This window comes from Saccopteryx leptura, chromosome 8, assembly GCF_036850995.1.
Source record: "Saccopteryx leptura isolate mSacLep1 chromosome 8, mSacLep1_pri_phased_curated, whole genome shotgun sequence".
NCBI lineage: Eukaryota > Metazoa > Chordata > Mammalia > Chiroptera > Emballonuridae > Saccopteryx > Saccopteryx leptura.
In genome coordinates, this window is record NC_089510.1 from 74,330,491 (window position 1) to 74,346,573 (window position 16,083).

Here is a 16,083-nt window from a genome sequence, read left to right on the forward strand (position 1 = left end):
GAGAGAGAGAGAGAAGTGACCACCAGAAAATAGCTACCAGAAGCAGCTGACTCGGAGGCCTGCTTGTTAGGCATGGAATGATTGAGGTAACTGAAGTGATTTTCTAGGAAAAACTAGCCAAACAAAGCATCTCCATGCGAGGGACAGAGTATGTCGCTTTTACAGGGTTCCCTTAAAATCCCTCCGTGTTCTTCTTGCCTCATCTTCACTCTCCGGCTCTTGAGTAAGACAGAAGGATGGAGAGTGTTTGGCCCTAAATGTCTACTTAGTGCCAAATTGTCAGTTTAGTTAATATGGTAAGTGAGTCTGGAACCCAAGTGTGCCACTGAGCTGTTTAGCTCTCATTTTAATTGTACTGGAATCATTACTTGCGGCATGCAATCTCCATCTCCCACAGACCCTGCCTGTAGCCTAGCATTCCTATCAAAGGACTGGACCCACCTGGTGAATGAACTAGTGAAATGCAATTCAGTATATTAGGAGAATACACATGCCTATACTTTCCCTATTAAAACAAAAAGTTAATTTCTTTCTTAATCATGTAGAAGGTAAATTCTTACTCTTTTTTGTACTTCTTTAGTTTCATCCTCCCCCAAAGCAGCCTTTCTTTTCTTCTTTTTTTCCTAAAGCTTCTTTTTGTTTTAACTGAATTTGGGGATTCTGAAAACTGTAAAGTTACACATTGAGATCTTTGGAGTAGAAAACCCAAGAGAGTTGTGGTTCTTTTTATCTGGTGGTACCTTTTATAAAACATGTTGTTGTGCCTAAACACATTTATTTTATTAACTGTTAAGGAATGTCTTTTTAAATTAAAGAGAGAACCTACTTTACTTCTTCTCAGAAAATAAAGCTTTCACACCTGGATCAAATGAGGGAGACTTTGTTTTGTTTTGTTTTTTTCCCTGTTATTGTTTGCCTCTGTAGTTATCACATTTCCTCCAGTGCCCTGGTACCAGTTGCTACCAGTTGGCACCAGTTAGCAGTGACCCAGCTTTGCTGAACCATTCATGTCAAACATGGTTCAAAAGATGAGTAATTATGAATATTACTTGGCATTGGTGTTTGCTGTTGGCTATAAGAGTAGTTCTTCCTTTTGGGAGGTGGTGGATGTAGTGTTGATGTTGTGAGTAAATAAATCCTAGGTCAGAACAATAACATTATGAATACCTGTAAGTAAAATATTTGTGAAAATATTCTAATTAGTCTTTATAATACTACAAAAAATTCTTCCTGAGTTTAAGAGAACAACATTAAAGGTATGTGTGTAAAATACATGTTAATATTGCATCAACTCATAAATATTATATAAATTATTTGATAAATATATTTATATTATATATTTATATATACACACACACTATTTGGAAAGGAATATTTATGTTCAATTTATTCTTCCTATATATTTTTAGAAGCATGGTGCTGTGCTTGTCAATCTTCATGTAATTGCAATAGCTTTTTCAGTCAATGGTACCAAAAGAAAATGTAAAGAAGATAAAATAGTTGGAGGCTGTGATGAGCAGAAGTCTATTAATCTATTAAATCTGTCATTCAGAAGCTGTTGCTCCACAAATGCTGTGCGAGCTCTACGCCATTTCATCAGTTGCGTGATTTGCAAGTCTTGTACTTGCACAGAAAGCCCACAATTTTGCTTATATAGGACAATTAATAACAGAAGCAACACAGAGTATGTGCATTTTGTTCTCCCTGGCTGCCCTCATTCAAGCATTCAAGAGGGTAGCAGATTATTTCCAAAATTACTTTTGGAAATGTCTAAAGTTTTATTGTTAAATGGTAATATTGTACTTCTTTCTTCATGAAATTTTTAGGTAAAGTTTCCTGGGATGCATATAAAACATTACAGAAAATTCTTAGATTAATGTTGATGTCTTAAAATAATAGGTTTTATATAATATGTAATCACACACACACACACACACACACACACACACACACACACACACACACAAAGTCATTTAAAATATGAATGAATCACATTGGCATCACAGTCCATATTTTCCACCAGAAATCCCTAGAGCTTTTTTTTTTTTTTTTTTTTTTTTTTTTTTACAGAGACAGAAAGAGAGTCAGAGAGAGGGATAGACAGGAACGGACAGACAGGAACGGAGAGATGAGAAGCATCAATCATTAGTTTTTTGTTGCTCATTGCTACACCTTAGTTGTTCATTGATTGCTTTCTCACATGTGCCTTGACCGCGGGTCTTCAGCAGACTAACTCCTTGCTTGAGCCAGCAACCTTGGGTTGAAGCTGATGAGCTTTTGCTTAAACCAGATGAACCCGCGCTCAAGCTGGCTTCCTCGGGGTCTCTAACCTGGGTCCTCCGCATCCCAGTCCAACGCTCTATTCACTGTGCCACCGCCTGGTCAGGCCCCTAGAGCTTTTAAAGTTCATGCCTTGGAAGGTAATCAAGGGAAACATATTGAATTAAAATCTTACCTCCTGTGAATCCAGACACTTGACATAAAATATATATACTTTTTATTATAATTACATACATAAATATAGTTATTATATATAAATTATAACATATAATTAATGAACTTTATGTTTGGCTTTCTAGAATGAACATTAAAAGGAAAAATTTAAATATATATTTTTGAATCATTTTTATTATTTATTAAATTTTCTCTCCTGACTGGAGGGGGTGGATCTTGTTAAGGAGTAGCTTTCCTGTACAGATGAACTTCCTTTGGAAGTTACCAAGATTTCAGGGCTGTAAGTGCAAAAGTAAGTGACCAGATACCTTGAGTAAGGGATTAAAAACATTAAACATTTTGAATAAATAATAAATTCATTATATTTTAAATTACTGTTTTTAATTAGGGTTAACTTAATTCAAGATTTATGGTATACCGGGCCTAAATAGTTTTTTTTTATTTTTTGAAAATGTTTTCAAATTCCAGGTAGACTAAAAAGAGGTAACAAATGCCAACACAAAATTATAGGACATTATGATTATATGAAGGATGTTCTTACAGGCTCAAGCATTTCAAAAGTCAGTGTGGCAGTATGGTATGGATCTCGCTGGTTGTAGGACTCGGGTTGCAGCTGCACATCTTTGGTGCAATATGTCAAATGCCAGCCAGTTCGCAGGTGAACAAGCAAGTGAACCCAGATGAGAGCAGTGATTCTCAAACACTAGCAGCCTCAGAATGCCCTGGATGGTTTGTTAGAAGAGAGTGCTTGACCTTACGCTCCGAGTTCCCAATTCTCTAAGTCTGGGCTGAGACCCAAGAATTCACATTTCTAAGTCCTCAGCTCCCACTGCTGGACCACACTTTGAGGACCACTGGGTCAAGGGAGATAATTATTGCAGTTCTAAAGAGAAAAAAATGTGTGGAGATAGATAGATAGATAGATAGATAGATAGATAGATAGATGATAGATAGATGCCTTGTGATAAATTTGACATTGTTTAACTAGGCATTATCTGGAAACCTAGAATTCATAGACATCCAATATAATAATGCTGAAAACAAGAAGACCACAACTATTTGCAACCAATAGTGACTTTAAAGACCCAGGTTTCCGGTCTGACTGAATTCCACTTGGTAACCTTGTGATCTTGAACCTGTCTAAGGTATACTTTCTTATTTGAAAAATAATACTTTGCTCTTTCTACCTCCTAGAGTTTCTCTGAGATAAAATTTGTAACAGTGCTCTGTAAACTGTAAACCATGACCATTAGGTCATTTTAATTAGCCAGTCATTACCACCTGAATTCATCCACTTCCCCTGCCATTAAAAAAACAAAACAAAACAAAAAAAGAAAAACCACCAGAGACTGGGTGGCTTCAGTAACAGACATTTATTTCTCATAGTTCTGGAGGCTATGAAGTCCAAGATCAAGATGCTGGTCCATCTTGAGGGGTTCTGGTGAGAGCCTCCTTCTTGGCTTGTTGATGGCTGCCTTCTGTCTATATCCTCACACAGCAGAGAGAGAGCTCTGGTGTTTCTTTCTATTTTTATTGGGGCCCCACCCTTATGGCCTTATTAATCTTTATCACCTCCTTACCGGCCCTGTCTCCAAATACAGTGCAGAGAGAGAGGTGGAAGCCAGCCTCCCTCGTCAGATCCAGTACAATACGCTATCATTCCACACAGCTTCTGTACTATTGCCTGTCACTGCTTATCCCACATGTGTGTCTTAAAAAGCTGTTTTGCTTCAGTGCTCTAATTATTTCAAATAACAATCTACTAGGAGTTATTATAATCAGCCAATATTTATTTATTGAACCCTTACAAGGATAACCTATTCCACACACATTTCTTACTATTTATATCCCTTTTAACGCCTATGGCTTTGCCAAGAGAGAAATGTCATTTGTAGCAAATGTGTACAAATTTACAGCTGAAAGGTTATTGTTGACAGTCACATGTTCTTCCCTTCCTGCATAGCCTCCTTAGAGATGCCTCCGCCAAGCAGGACAAGCACCATGGAGAGAGACAACACACACTTTTCTTAGTCTAAAACCTCTCTGAGACTGTCCTCTTAAAGTTGTAGGAGAAGCTTATGCAGAAAACAGTGGAAACTAGAATTTCTCTGGCCTTTCTCCAAAGAAAGAAGAAAAGAGACAAACTAGAGCTGTCCCCTTGTGTTTCCAATAACAATGAAGCGTTTGAGTAGGATTGCAATTCTGTCCTAGTGGTACTTGTGGGGATGGAACCTAAAGAGGAAAATGCAGGTCAACGAGAAATAAAAATGGAATAATGAAGAAAACAGATTCGTGGGAAAAGCTACCTAGCTTCCTTCTGGTATGAACAGATAACGTGGTCCTACTTCCACCTGAGGTGCTGACCCGAGTCTCAGACGTCTAAGCAGTAGAAGAGGTGGGGGTGATAGGTTTCACGCTTTAGGTTTCACGCTTTGTTGTATTCAGTACCATAGACAGTGCTTTCTTTGCCATGTCAATGCGGTGCTTAATCTAAATATAGTTTAGATGCCATTTACCTCTAAGAATTATAAAGCATGAGTGTCAGATGACACCCATCTCTTGCTGTGATATGTAACACTCCCTGGATCCCTCCTTGGTACTCTGTACCTAGTCACCAGGAACAGAAACCACGTGTAAAGGTGCAGAAAAGAGACAACCTAGAGATTCTCAATCAGTCTACTCTGAGTCACTGAAAGGGCCACAGACCTTTTGCATTGGTTGCTGACTAGATTGCACTCACAGCAGACATAAGCTTATTAGCATTTTCCTCAGGAAAGACTGACAGATGAGAAGTGATTCAGTGAAAATAAGCCTATGTATTTGAGAGACTGAAGCTATTCAAATGTGCTGTCTCTCTAAAATCAGCATTGGAGTAAACAAAGATCTACTCCTGGAGTCCAATCAATGCCGTCTTGTCTGTGAAGCTATTTATCATCAATAAATATTGAAAAAGGAAGGGAGAAAGTTTTCCACTTGGCTAAATTGAAAAATTACTGGAATAAAACATGATCACCTGTGTTGTATTCCTAAATAGTCCTTTGTGTTGAGTAGTATAAAAATAACTCTGCGTGACTGGTAATTTGGGGAGGGGATCACAGTAACTTACTTCACATTTTCCCCACTTCAATTTAGGGAAGTGATTCTCCTAAGTATCACCTGACTGTAGGAAAAACAGAAAGGCCAGAACTAATATCTTCATTTCAGACTGGGGTCTGAAGGTGGGAGGCCAGAAAATGTAGAGGGGTCACTTGTAATAGAATGACACAGAGGCAGGCAAGAAAGAGCTGAATAGAAGGTCATCATCCTAGTTTCTAGTCTTGGCTTTGCCATTTACTAAGCAGAAGACCTTGGAATGAACAATTTAGGCTTTCTGAGTTTCTTTCTTAATCTGTAAAGTGACATACTACCATCTGGCTCAGATGTCTGTTGTAATGTTCAAATGGGAGTGGCCCTCTGGAGTGCCTGTGTCCAGCTTAGCCTCCTTTGGTAAGAGCCAAAGTTAGAATTCAGGGCCTTTGCTTTTTTGCCTTATCCTCTGTCTACCAGCAACTCAAGCTTCCTGAATGATGAATTGGAAACAGTTGTTGCATCATAACGTTTCACTTTGTTTATTCCAACTGCTTTACTGTTATGCATTCTGCATGCTTCTGCAGGACACTGTCAGATACTCTAGTGCAGTGCATTTTGGGGAGTTCTGGCTCTTCTGTTACTCCACATGCCTGACATTGTGAACATAACGAGGCTGTACAGAGTGGTTAAGAGCGAGGCCTTCACAGTCAAGAATTGGAATGAAAACGGGTTAGGGCCACATAGTAGCTGTATTACTTAGAAAAATTAACCAGCCTCCTTGAACCCCAGGCTGCTCTCCTGCGAAGTGGGGGAAATACTTTCTACTTCATAAAGTAGTTGGGAGGGTTAAATAAATTCCTGTTTATAAATGCTTAGCAATATGCATGGCACATAGTGCTTTATAAATGGAGGTACTAGGGTGAGTAGGTGGTAGGTGTTGATGGTAAAACTCTTGGGGTTTATTAGCTGTAGAATCCTCTTGGACTTCTTCAAGATTTAGTTGTAATAATTCTAGACAGTAAAATCTATTCTGAGGTCATAGATACAAATGGCCCCTTGGATCAAACCCATACAGAAATGAGGGGAATTGTCCGTAAGAAAAATACGGAGTAAACGGGGACAATGACTAATGCCCCCCCGGCACCCCTTAGCTGCTCTCTTTATAGAAATGAACTCTGTATCATTCCAAATACTAATTTTTCAAGAGAAGGATTTAATCTCCTGCTTTTTAAATGTTTATAATCAATTTAAAAGTTTTTTAACAGTGTAAAGTCAAACAACAGAGTCTGGTTTGTATACAGTCCAGGAATTCCAGTTTGAGACCTATAGTATACTCTTAAAACTCTAAGATCTAAGTAGAGTAGAATGTTGACCTGGCCTGGGTGGGCCTGTGTCCTCCCCTTCTGTTTCCTTCCTGCTTTACACCCTCCCCCCAGGAGGCTAGTTGTTGATCTGATTAAAATCATAGACATTAAGCCCTGGCCGGTTGGCTCAGTGGTAGAGCGTCGGCCTGGCATGCAGAAGTCCTGGGTTCGATTCCCGGCCAGGGCACACAGGAGAAGCACCCATCTGTTTCTCCACCCCTCCCCCTCTCCTTCCTTTCTGTCTCTCTCTTCCCCTCCCGCAGCGAGGCTCCATTGGAGCAAAGATGGCTCCGGGCACTGGGGATGGCTCCTTGGCCTCTGCCCCAGGCGCTAGAGTGGCTCTGGTTGCGACAGAGCGACGCCCCCTGGTGGGCAGAGCGTCGCCCCCTGGTGGGTGTGCCGGATGGATCCCGGTCGGGCGCATGCAGGAGTCTGTCTGTCTCTCCCCGTTTCCAGCTTCAGAAAAATAAAAAAAAAAGAAAGAAGAAAAAAAGAAAAAAATCATAGACATTAAGGTATAATTGCTAGGTGGCCCTAAGACCCTCCAGGAAGTTTAAGTATCTCAAAAGGGAACCTGTTACCCATAATGTAAAAAAACCCTCATTTGATAAAATGAATAGGGCAGATATTTGTAAGCAGGAGGTATTGCTGATACTTTCACCTATTTAGGACTTTTACCACCATCTACCCCAGCTAACCCGGCATCTCAGTGAGTATACAAGGGGCCAACATTGTTGAGCAGTGAGCACCCGGCTTTCCTTCGCCAGGCCCCCCTTCCCAACTTCCCAAACAGGAATGCAAATCACAGGTTCAGTTAATAACTATAGTCATCAAGAGAGACCTTGAGTTACCACATCAAGTTCAACAAATACCAGAAATACCTATGTTCATTACATGTGGCATAAAAGAAAAACTGGATTTTCACATTGGAAAAATGTATGTGTTAAGTAATCTTTGAATAGCTCTTTTTTTTTTTCCTTTTTAATCTAATGGGAGAATGTGCTGGCAGTATGTTTAGACCCTGAGAAAAGAAATGCAAAATTGAAATGACATGAGCTGACATGCTGGGTGTAAAAGTGATGTGATATATGAAAATAACAGAGACAATAATACTTAAAAAAACAAAAGTAGACTCAGCCATTTGGAATAAAACTTGGAAAGAAGCCTTTCAATGTGGAAGGTTTGCTGTGCTTTCACTGGTGGGTTGTTTTTTGTTTGTTTGTTTTTTGGAAGGGTCGTGTTTTTGTTGTTGTTTTAAGTAGGTTAATCTGAGCAATCTGAGAACTATAGACATTGAAACTGAAAGGAACTTCAGCAGATAATCTAATCAGAGGTTTGCAGATTGTGCTCTGTGAGAACATTCCCAGCCATTTTGCATAGAGGGGTCTGGTCTGTGCTTGAGATCCACCCCTTAGAGAGCAAGTCAGTCCCTAGGTGAGTACGTGAGCTTTCTTTCATTAAAGCGTGCAGCTACTAAGAAGTTTAATTGTATTGGTTTTAGTTCGGTTGAAATAAGGTAAATGAATGTCAAAGTAGGGAAGTTGCTTGACTGTATCACTAATTTATTTTGTATCACTGGAAATATTAAAACTTGGGTCTTCAGCAGCCTCTAGTCTTAGGTCCGGTCATCTACCCCCATAACTGCCTTCCTAAATTCAGCTGTTTTTTATCCTTCCTTCTGAACTCCCTCTTGCTGGTAAACACATCAGTCAAGCCAGAAAAACCACTTGAGAGAAGTGTGTATTTCAAGTGCACAGCTGAATCTGTTACCTTTGTCTGTTAGATTTTTATGGAAGGATGTTTATATAAGATGCTTCTCAATTCTTCATAAAGTGGTTCTCACTAACTTTGTCACACTTCTCAGTATATATCAAGGTTACAGATATTAAAGATGTTAAAAGTGGGATTTGAATCTCCTTAAATACTTCTAATGAGATTAGCAAAGTGTTTCCTCCTTATTGAAGCAGTTTTTCTCCACTCTGATTGGTATATCATCACACTCACACACACACACACACACACACACACACACACACACACACACACCCCCGCAACCCACAACGGGCTGTGGGGACTGTGAACCCCGTTCACAGTTCAGCCTCTAGTTTCCAAGTTCACCCATTCGGAAGTGAGCTGTGAGCACATCTGTCTAATGAACCCTGCAGGAGAACTCCCTGATTACTGACTGGATCAGTGTCTACTTGTCATAAGGGCTTTGAAAATCAGTTGTGGGTGGGAATATTTATACTGAAATGATTTCTTACAAATTCAAAATTCGACAAATAAAAATGACAAAGGAACAGACAGACCATGCAAATTTTTTTTTATTTTAATACTTAAATAGCAGAGAGAGTTTATAGAGTAAACTTCCCTTCCCCCTTATTATGACTTTGAACCTGTGCTCTGTCACTGCCTGACCTTGTCATCTCCGTGGTTGTGCGTTTATTTCTCTCCCACGCAGACTTTGCAGTACGCGTCTTTTCCTTTCTGCTCCATGCACCCCGATCCCGCCCTGGAATGTGTCTGTTATTCTGACACTGCATATATGAGGTTTGACAGAAGCGCAGGACTTGCAAACCTGCTTTTTTTTTCTTATTTAATGCTCCATTGCTTCCTTCCCTTTCTTCAAAACAACTCTATAATTCTGTCATTTCCATTTTTAGTCATTAATTTTTCACATTGTCTACCCCTAGTCAGAGGGAGTACCAACCACTTCCTTCCTATCTTGTGATCTAGGAAAAACACGTGCACACAGAAATGATCATTCAGTATAATTATTATTTATTCCTCGTCATAGTATTCTTTGTGCCAAATGATGTCATTCTTGAAATATATGAATAAGTGACTCATAAAGGAATGGTGAGACAATGTACCGTCTTGGCTTTGTGCTGGATGTTCTGAATAGAAAAAAACACTCATTCATCATTTTTTTCCAACAAAATGACCTCATTTGTATAATTTTTGAATGATTAATGAATTCTTATTGTAGAGAAATACTAAGGTTGAAAGTAGTTTTCTTGCAGTCTACGGTTGTCCAGTTATTATCCTTCTACTCTCAGCTTCTATCATTAAATATTAAGTGTGCCCCAGAAATTGCTGCTCTGACTTTTGTGAACTACAGAGGTAATTTCTGAAAAAAAGATAAAATGAGTGATGACACATAGGTTGATTTTTTAAAATCAAATTATTTAGTACAGTATAAAACAAATTGAAGCTCACAAACAGGTTGAGTTAGTCTTAAAATTTTAAGCTAAAGATATCAAACCTTGAAAACTTTTTATTTTAAAAAAAGAATCAATTTGTTTTTCACTGAATGAATAAGAAAGCTTACCCTTGCATCCAAAGTCCAAAGAACTTGATTTAAAATCATACCCTTATGGGTTTATGAACCGCAGTAGCCATGCAGGACATGCTGCATGGACCCCAGCACTCCTTCGCTTCTCACCAGCCCACGAGCGGGAAGCACCCAAGATCTGGAAAGAGCTGACGCTTCTCACTGTCTCCCAAGTAAAATGCAAATGCCTGAGTGAGGCTCCCAAGACATGCATGATTTAGCCCCTAATGTCCTCTTATCCTCATCCAGTGCCACCTCACCTCCATGCCCCATTCATACTGAACAGTTTGAAGCACCCCAAGTGTGTACTGCTCCTTTCCCCTTTTTTTTTTAACAGAGACAGAGAGAGAGGGACAGATAGGGACAGACAGACAAGAAGGGAGAGAGATGAGAAACATCAATTCTTTGTTGCGGCACCTTAGTTGTTCATTGATTGCTTTCTCATATGTGCTTTGACCAGCAGGCTACAGCAGACCGAGTGACCCCTTGCTCAAGCCAGTGACCTTGGGCTCAAGCTGATGAGCTGTGCTCAAACCAGATGAGCCCGCACTCAAGCCGGCTGACCTTGGGGTTTTGAACCTGGGTCCTCCACGTCCCAGTCCAACGCTCTATCCACTGCACCACCACCTGGTTAGGCTCCACTTCCCTTTTGTGTTTTCCCTGAGTATGTGCATATGTATATCATATGTCACATGTCTTCTGATACATCCCCTATAAGCAGAAGAGTATAGCTTTGCAGGAAAGAGGCCTCCTCATAGTTCTGATTGAGGTTTTCCCCTTTGAGAGTCAAATGCTAAAAGGGGAGAGAGAGAAAGACCAAGTAAGTCCCCCTTGGCTCTGTAAATGGTCAGACTTCTTAAACCCTATAAATATGGGGGTAAATGAAAAGCAAAAAGACAGATATAAAGTCTGTTCCTGAAAACAAGATGGAGCAAATGAAGAAACATCAAAATATCTTAGAATCTATTGCTTATAGAAATTTGATTTGTAAACAATTTGCTCTGTATCCTCTGGGGCTTGGTTGTGGGGGGAAATGTATAATTACATTTAGTGTGTTTGTAACTATTGTTGTTCTAAGAAAAAGGGGGTGTTTGATTCTACCTGTTCCCAAGGCACTTTTTCCCAGTGGCAGGCGAGGGAAAAAGTAGGCACAATCAGCTCAGGAGATGGCTGTTTCATTTTACAAAATGGAAGTTTTCATTTTACAAAAACTTTTTGATGGCCTACTTCTTGCTAGATGTTTGCCAGGTGCTGGGACACAGAGCTGTATAAACACAGCCCTGGCCCGTAAGAAACCCACAGAACAGTGCAAACCTTCAGTCAATGGACAGAAGGGGGCGGTGCTGAGGCGGAGTCTCCCAGGGAGCACTGGGACTCTGAGAGGGGCCTGCTTCCCTAGCCCTGGTGCTGAGAGTCCCCAGGTCTTCCTAGTGCTCAGTGCGTTCCCTGGGTGGGACTGGGCTTTGCACACAAGGACCAAAGACGGTTTTGGAGCCTGGCTACTTACTGAAAGGTTCATGGGCCAGCAGCACATGCACCATTTGGAGACTGTTAGAAATTCACACTCTGGGCCTCAGCCTGAATCAGAATTCCTGGGAGTTAGGGCCCTGGAATCTTTTTTAACAAGTCTTCCAAGGGATTCCTATACACCAGTTTGAGAAGTACTGTTTCAGAGTATTCAAATATCTGGTATGAAGAATCAGTTAGATTTCGGTGAAGACATTACACTTTTATTTCCTAGACATACAAAAAAAAAAAGGGAGTTAAGACAAGTATCTAAAGTCCTTTACCTGAATGTCCCTACGTTTGAAAACATTCCCTTGTGAATGTTCATTCATCAAAGTGAACCTACAGAGTAATCAACTCTGTGACCCAAGTTGTTAGGAGAAGACAGTATAACTGATGGAGACCAAGAGGTAAACCTTCAAAAAAATAAAAAAATAAAGAGAGAGAGAGACTGTGTGAATGCATGGCCATAAATATACATGCCCCAAAGAGAGCCTCCAGAAAGGGAAGGTGCCCCGTCCTTGGGTACCTGCCCACCGCTGAGGCCGCTGGGACACCGCACTGTACTGAATTGCAGGGCCAGGGGACCAGAAAGAAAGCTGTAAAGGCACATATTGCAGGCCTTGGCCAGTTGGCTCAGTGGTAGAGCATCAACCCAGCATGTGGAAGTCCCAGATTCGATTCCCAGTCAAGGCACACAGGAGAAGCGCCCATCTGCTTCTCCACTCCTCCCTCTTTTCTCTCTCTCTTTCTTCCTCTCTCTCTTTCCCTCACACAGCCATGGCTCAAATGGTTTGAGCAAGTTAACCCTGAGCACTGAGGATGGCTCCATGGCCTTGGCCTCAGGTCCCTAAGAAATTGCTCGGTTGCCCAAGCAATGCAGCAGTGGCCCCAAATGGGCAGAGCACCACCCTGTAGTGGGCTTGCTGGGTGGATCACGGTTGGGGCACATGCAGGAGTCTGTCTCTCTGCCTCTCTGCCTCTCACATAAATTTTAAAAAAAAAGTTGTAAAAAAAACACATATTGCAGTGGGTTGCTGCATGTTTCAAGGCCTCCCATCTGAGGTGCTTCACATGATAAATTAAATTATTCCATTGTGGCCTGGAATTATCTCTGTGCTCACCACATTTAAAAACTGCATACCTGAAACAAAGCCAGAAAGTCTGTCACTTCAGCATTTGTGGAGCAGCTCTGTTATGGGAGTGGATAGCTGTGCTGTGAAAATGTCACTCTAACAGCTGCCCTACAGGGCCTGACCTTTCTTCTCAGATGGAGGTCCCTGCTGAACTACTCAGTAAAGTGAATTTACCCCACATTACCTGCAGATGTCCAGTTTCCCTGCATGCCCATCTAGAGAGTGATCTGAGATTGATATTCTGCCACCACTTCAGACGTTCACCACACACAACTCTGCCCCTCCAAGCTTTTAGTGATTTCTGTATCACCTCAAAAGCAACTCTCCAGTCTTCCTCCATGGGCCTTTCCTATTAGTACTAGAGGGCTGACACCATTGGAGACCCTTCACACTAGTTACTATGTTGAGTATGAGTATGAGTACAAAACCCTCGTCAGAAGCTTACAACAAAATAAAAAGTATCACCCTTGCTCCCAAAGACTCTTCATCTCCCATACTCTCATTTTTGCATAGTCATAAGCACAATTTTAATTTTTTTGCATAGTTGCCATCAGTGTGCATTTAATTTTGTATCTGCTTCTTTATGTAACATTATGCCAGACCCATTTTAGTTTTTATAAATGTCAGTTCCATGGTTGCCTTATATGGAATCAGGCAATTTTCCCCTACCACTCTCCCTGGTTTGTGTAGTGGTCATCCAAATCTTTCTGTTCTTCTTTCAGGATACAAGTTACCAAATTAAAAAGGAAAGGAAGGGATTGGAAGAAAATCGTGTATATTAGACATACAGGTTTACCATGGATTATGCTTAATGTTTATGGGAATCTGCACAGTGTCATCTTTTCATATCCCCATTGCACCTTTAAATGTCACTGGAGATGCACCATGCATGCTGCACTGCTCTCATAAAACATCAGGTTTAAATCACATCCTACATGACAGTTATACAAAATTCTACTTCCTGGGACTGACCACCGCCAAATAACAAGCATGGATTTGCATAAATTTAGTTTGCATGAATTTTAGAATCACACATAACTTGGGATATAATTTACTATGGTACCATATGCATTTAGGAAACAGAAGTATGGGACCACTAAGATAGTCCTGTGCCAAAAACTATGGAGAAACTTAAAGACCTATATTAAAGTCTAAGCAACTTATACGAAGGAGTGCCATTTATGGGATTATAGAATTAAGCCCTCCGACTTCGTCATATTGAAAGACAATGATAAAATGAAATAATTGTGATGCAGTATAGATAAAAAGTCTCTTGATATGCATTCTAGATTTTTAAATTTTTGCTAGTGTTCCAAAATGCAGAACCCTTATGTTAATAAAGATCCCAAAAGTACAGGAACTTATTAAGTCCATTAGCAGAGCTAAAGTACAAGTAAAAATGCTCAGCCAATGACTCCATTTGACCTTTAACAAATTTTAAGCCTTGACTTCCCTATCAGCAAAATGATAATATTTTCCCTAATTCTATCTAACAACAAATCTGAAAGACTTTCAATAAAAAAAAATTTTTTTAAATCCTCTGAGCTACTCAAGAGGATCACTTCCTGTGACTAAATCCAAGACTATACCATCCATAAGAAAGGTACTCACTAGGGTTATAAATCAATGTCTCGTGTTAAAGAGCAATTTAAAAATAAAATCCCCTGTAGAAAAATGGACACATTCATAGTTACTACTTTTAGATCAGTAATCCTAGGGGAAGGAGGCAAAGTATAATTTAATTCTATGAATTTACAAGTAATTACTCTGTATTTCTTTTTGAGTGATTCTTTTGAATTTTTCTCTCTATTCATAATTAGAGAAAAAGTGGATAAGTTCCTATATTTATATTTTTCAACTGTCTTGTAAAGATTATTTTACAAATATGTAGTTTTAAAGAAATGACCTTAGTATTTTTATCACTAGTTTTCTTTAATAAACTGTTGGGGTTTTTTTTCCTGGAAAAGCCAAACTTATGCTGAGGCTTCTAAACTTTATTTTGTAGTTGAGAAGCTGCATATTTCAAGTAAAAACAGCGTATCTGTCCCCTAAGACTAGAAACAGGATTTTCAGATGAATTTTAATACCTGAGCCTTCTTTAAAACAAGTTAAAAGCATGGAGAATTTATAATCAGTCTTTAGCAGAAAAGTCACATAATATCCCTCAAAGCACAGAGAATCCAAATTAGCTTCAGCAAGATGCCAGGGAAAAGAAGGTCCTCCTACAAAGTAAGCTGACATTTATAGCTGCTCTGTGTGGCTCTGGAGGAAATTAGGTCCTCCATCAGTAAACTGCCTTCAGAGCTATTGCTTCAGGGTATTCTGAGAGACAGGTTAGTAACCGCAAATGAGTTTGTATTCTTCTTCCTTATTTAGAAATCTGTTCTGACGTCATAAGGGAGGCTCGCAATCAGCATCCTCAGAACTTCCAGCCTATCAAGAAAGAAAAACAATCCAAAAGTGTGTGTGTGTGTGTGTGTGTGTGTGTGTGTGTGTGTGTGTGTGTGTGTGTGTAAGTTTTAAAGTGCAAAGTGAGGCCAGATTTTGTGATGAAGGAAATAAGAATGCAGAGAAATATAGGTAAATCAGCTTGTGCAGAGGTCATTTGTAACACATGCATTGTAGGTGAGACTGGTAACGGAGCATGGAGCAAACTTGATGCTACAGCTGTCCAATGTAATTACACTGTGGGCAGCAGGGGTGGGTGAAGGGTAGAATAAAGAGAACTAACATTATTGAGCATCTTCCAAGTGCCCAACACCTAAGAGCAGAGGCTGATTTAACAGTGGGCACACGCCCCAGGGTCTGACTTCTGGGGGTCCCTCAAAACCCCAACTTTACACTTTTTTCTAATGACATCAAGTTTGGTTTCATGTGTGCAATTTTAACATTAATAGTACATAATGTTTTTTATTTATTTAAAAATATGATTAACATGTATTTTTTCCCCTGTCTCTCTCTTTTTTTAAGAGGCCCAATATTTTCTTCTGCGCCCAGGGCCTCAATTGACCTTAATCTATCTCTGCCTGAGAGGTATTATCATTATGCCAGTTTTTCAGACCAGAGGAAGAAAACAAAACTAAGAAGGGTTGAGCCCCTGCCGGTTGGCTCAGTGGTCGAGCGTCAGTCTGGTGTGTGGAAGTCCCCGATTCGATTCCCAGCCAGGGCACACAGGAGAAGCGCCCATCTGCTTCTCCACCCTTCCCCCTCTCCTTCCTCT

The 16,083-nt window shown here is 40.1% G+C and overlaps 1 protein-coding gene across 9 annotated transcripts in view; it reads left to right on the plus strand.

Annotated features, from left to right (window-relative positions):
• Positions 1-16,083, plus strand: part of PEX5L (peroxisomal biogenesis factor 5 like) — a 270,558-nt gene that overhangs the window by 69,911 nt on the left and 184,564 nt on the right. The gene's annotated exons all lie outside the window — the stretch shown is intronic.